The following is a 5,344-nucleotide window of genomic DNA, read 5'->3' as shown; positions in this document are numbered from 1 at the left end:
CCTGGGTCTTCCAACTCTTCGTGTGTCTTGTAGAACCCAGTTTAAAGTTTGGTGAACTACTCTCTCTTGGGGAGTGCAAAGAGCATGCTCAAACCATCACCATTTACCCCTCACCATGATCTCATCCACATATGGCACATGAGTAATCTCTCTTATAGTTTAATTTCTAAACCTGTCCTGCCATATAACTCCTAATATTCTTCTGAGGGCTTTGTTTTCAAGTCTACAAAATCGGTTGCATATTGTTTCATTGACATACTATGACTCATGTCCACATAGTAACACCGATCTCACTAAACTGATATATAGCCTGATTTTTATATGTAATTTTAGGCAATTTGATTTCCAAATTTTACTTAACCTAGCCATTGTCTGATTTGCTTCTTTCAATCTTTCATTAATTCAGTAGTTTCAAAAGTACTCTCTGTTATTTAACTTTACGGACAGATTTTGCCATTGTTACGGAAATTGGATGATATCTCTGTTGGTCAGCATATATGCAGCCTGTCCTCAGGAGCGGTGTTAAGCCAGTGTGTGCATCGTTTATGGTTTGATTGACATTCATTTATCATTTTATGGTCAACAACAACAACAATAATAATAATAATAATAATAATAATAATAATAATAATAATAATAATAATAATAATAATAATAGAATATAGAAAATAATAAGAATAACAATACTAATAATATTGATATTAATGTTAATAATAATTATAATAAAAATGGTAATAATGATAATAATAATAATAATAATAATAATAATAATAATAATAATAATAATAATAATAATAATAATAATAATAATATAGATTTAATTTATAATCATATGTAAATTAAAATCGTGCGAGTATTGAAGCAATATATTCCCTGAAGAAAAGAAGGTAATAAATAAAAGCTTTTAGAAAAGATTTTCACATTTTAACCAAGAAACGATGTCATAAACGAAGAGAGAATCTCCAAACCAGGGATCATTTTCCACTTCGTTAGTGTACATTCCTCTCTTTTATCCCTTCCTTCATTTTTTATAGAGATGATAGGACGAGTCTTTAAGTAAAGGGAATTATTAGAAGGTATCGAATTTAGGGAGCGTTTCAGCAGAGAAAATCGCTCTAATTAAAATCTGTTTGAGTTTGATGGGGAACAAAATGTTTTTAACTGTAAATGTCTGGCAACATCTATTCCAGGATTTTTATCATTTTAAAAACGGATTTATTGACGTAAAGGAGTGATATGACGGTCACCAACCCCTAATATATAATAACAAAATAAGGTAAAATTGCGGTCGCCTGTATTTGACTGAAATACGGCTGAGAACACTATTTTTCTCGGTGAATTTATGATTGAAATTATTATTTTTTTTTTTTTTCAACAGTGTAGAAGGGCAATGTAGCGTAAGTAATGCCTATTGCTAAAAACCAATATTAGATTCGTTAAAGTGTAATATGAAACAAAATCGTTTAGTTAAAATTTTTTAAATCATTTTGATTATTGGAGACTGATGACCTAAAAAATGCCATTCTTTCTTCTTATGTTTTTTTTTTTTTTTTTTTTTTTTTCTCCATATTTTGGAGGGAAAATACTGCTTTTGAATATGACATATAATGACGGCACCATTTATGCAAACCTATTAATTTATAATGCGTAGAATGAAATATTTTCCTTCTGTTTATTATATTATTATTATTATTATTATTATTATTATTAGTAGTAGTAGTAGTAGTAGTAGTAGTAGTAGTAGTACTTTTATCATTAATCCTAATATTGGTATTTTAATGTAGTTATTATGATGATGATCATAATGTTAATGCGGCCGATAATAACAGTTATTATTATTACTATTATTATCTTTATTATTATTATTAATATTATTATTATTATTATTATTATTATTATTATTATTATTATTGTAGGTATTATAATTTCAATATTTTTTATTAATACTATTATTGGGTGTTATAGTTGGACTGCCTATTTATTTATCCATTAATTTATTTTAGAAAAGCGTAGGCTCCACTTTCAACGGGTGCTAATCGTAAAAATATTTGCCAAAAATACACTAATCAAGACAGGCTAATGGAATTTACAGGCATTATTAGCACTATAATAACGCATATCCTCTGTGAGTTTTATCATCCTACAGGGAAAATAAATGATTTTATGAAAAAAAAATGTGAAATTCAGGGCCCATTGTGCCAAAGGTTATTTGGTGATCGGTGAGAAACTACTGTCTTGAATAGAAATCCGGTCTGCAAACATGTTGGTATATCCACCTGGAACATGCACACAAAGTTTTATCAAAATCGAACAGTAAATAAGCACATAGCAAGAAAAAAACGAGCAACAACTATTGTGAAATCCCCGCTGATGATCGAGCGAAAGTTACAAATAAATAATCCCCAAAAATTCAAATCTCGATTTAGGGACAAAACCTTCTGTGAGTTTGTAGTTATTATGTCACTGGATAGCCTGAAACATCTAGAAATTATATTATTTAAGGCATAAAAGCAGGACAATCAAAGAAATGCACCCCTTTCCCCCAAAAAAACCAAATCAGAGAAAAAGCGATTTTTTTCTGAGGACATAAGAAAAGGGAACAAAGAGTTCATAGACACCCCGAAAGTTTTTTTCTTTGCTAAAACTAATCATAGAAAACGACTTCGACCAATTTTTGAGAGGTAGACTATAAAAATTACATCAAAATTATATTGGATTTTATTTTTTTTTGTTTTTTTTGTTTTTTTTTACTACTTTTTTTCCTACTATAATTATTATTTATAGAAATATTATTGTAATTATTATTACTACTAAAATTACAATGGCGTCTATTATTATTATAAATCACTACTACAAGGCACTTCGCCCAACATACTATGCTTACTGCAATTATTATTTACAAAGACATTATTGCTAAAATGAGCGTATCAGACAATTATTATTATAAAGAAATTATTATTACTATATAATGAAACATACTATGCTTACTGCAATTATTATTTACAAAGATATTATTGCTAAAATGAGCGTATCAGATAATTATTTTTATAAAAAATTATTATTACTATATTATGAAACGTACTATGCTTACTGCAATTATTATTTACGAAGATATTATTGCTAAAATGAGCGTATCAGACAAATATTTTTATAAAAAGTTATTATTACTATTTTATGAAACGTACCATGCTTACTGAAATTATTATTTACAAAGACATTATTGCTACAATGAGCGTATCAGACAATTATTATTATTATAAAGAAAAATATTATTACTATATTATGAAAGGTTCTAAACCCCCCCCCCCCCCCCCGCTTCATACGTCTTGCCATCCTTCCTTTTTCCCTTTAGCTTCTTCCGCATATAACTTTCTTCTTTTCTTGCGTTTTTCTTCTTTTTTCCCTAATAATGATTGCCATCTTTTTTTCCTCTTTCTATCGACTTTTTCTGCTGTGACACGACTAATTTTCCCCATGGGTGTGAAAGCCGTGTTCGATACCATGCCCTCGTTGAACTGTATTATGGCTTTTGCAGTAAGGTATCGGAGTCTGTTGCTCTGATAAAAGATGTTTTTTGATGCCTTCGACCAGATCACTTTGTTCAAACATTCACTTGCATTCTGTGTCTTTCCTGTACATCTTTCGAGCAACTCAGGTGATGCCATCTTTTCATATATTTTTACGAGGCCCTTTTTTATATTTTCCCGAATGGGATGCTTTACATGATCCTTATGTTTCATTTTGGACACGTCTTGCCCATCCCGAAGTTTTTTCTTATAGAAGCACCATCGCTCAGGGCAATTATCATGTCTTGGTCTGGTGTCGGGGCTCGCACAATGATCTAAGGTAGCAAAAACTTCTTTCCTCGTTGCAACGATGTCACCCAGATTATTCACAATGGCTGCCACGTAATATCTTTGAAATGCTGATATTGTTTCATTAGTCAGCGCCCCAGCAGATCTTCCGCCAACAGTTATTCCCATCTTCTGATTTTGTACAAATTCCCTGATGTGTTTTCCAAAGCGCTTGCCAACATGATTTATGCACTCTACCTTAGATATAGCTATTCCTTTTCCATATATATTTTCATTCTTCACAGCATTGAAGGCTTTCGAGTCCCCGTCAGATATTATTTCTGTGTATCTAAATTTACATTTCTCTACTGATCTACTAAATAACCTTCTCCATCCTTCGACCTCCATTGCAGGGGAACTACCATCAAAATTTTTCTGGCACGTCTGTTCATGTGCATCATACCATTCCATGCTGTCATCATTTGCGTGCTTGCTGCACACAGGGCAATATTTTGATAGAACCTCAAAATCGATAACTATGCCCGTGTCATGGTGTATGACAGGTACTACACCGTATTTAGCTGCAAAGCCACGATGGGACCAGGTACCATCGCAGCTAACTGATATATTTCTTATCTCTCCAGCATCCGGGTTATCGATTTCAAGGATTCTGTGCACTACCTCTCTTGCTTCCCGAAGAGACTCCTCACAGTCTTCAATGCCCTTTTTTTCTATTTCTAAGGCAGTTGTATAAAAGTTTGACTCCGCCATCAATTTTATATTGAAAATCATTTCAAAGTCTTGAATTGTTTTATATCCTTGATTTTGCAAAGCAAAATCAACCATCTTCACGTTGACATCAAAGCTTCTTTTCGATTGTATCCTTTGGGAACTCCTGCCCTTCACTTCCTTACGACAGGTGGGGCAGGTGAAATTTAGTGATACAGCCGCACCATGTCTTGTTTGCTTTTCTGCCCACTCCGATGTAAATCCCCTACATTTGTTACACTTTACCGCAAAGTTTTTTCTAAGAGTATTTTTATCCATGATGACGTACTTAGGTGTATCTTCTTCACTGTCGATTTTTTTTCCAAAATTGCCTCTCAGTGCTCGTTTCAACATGTTGCTATCTTCTTCATCACTGTCATTATCTTCTTCATTTACACTGTCTTCAAGACCTTCCCTTGAAGTACTGGGCTGCGGCTGTTGCTGTTCATTTTCATCTTCTCTCTCCCATGACGTACTGGCCCGTGGCTGCTGTTGTTCTTTTTCTTTCTCCCCTGAAGTACTGGGGAGAGGATGTTGTTTTTCTTCTTTTTCTTTCTCCCCTGAAGTACTGGGGAGAGGCTGTTGTTTTTCTCTCTCTCTCTGAAGTTTTTTCTGTTCCTTTCCCTCACGAACTTTTTGCATTTTACTATACTTCTTGCCACGCGGCATTATTGGCTGTTATGATAAGGCCAGCCACCTAAAATTCCTATAATTTTGCCTAAAACCTATAATTTTGCCACTTTATTTCCGACCTCCCCTATAGCCCGCCCTATGGCTACCTC

This window comes from Palaemon carinicauda, chromosome 11 (genome assembly GCF_036898095.1).
Source record: "Palaemon carinicauda isolate YSFRI2023 chromosome 11, ASM3689809v2, whole genome shotgun sequence".
NCBI classification, from domain to species: Eukaryota; Metazoa; Arthropoda; class Malacostraca; order Decapoda; family Palaemonidae; genus Palaemon; species Palaemon carinicauda.
This window is presented reverse-complemented; position numbering follows the sequence as displayed.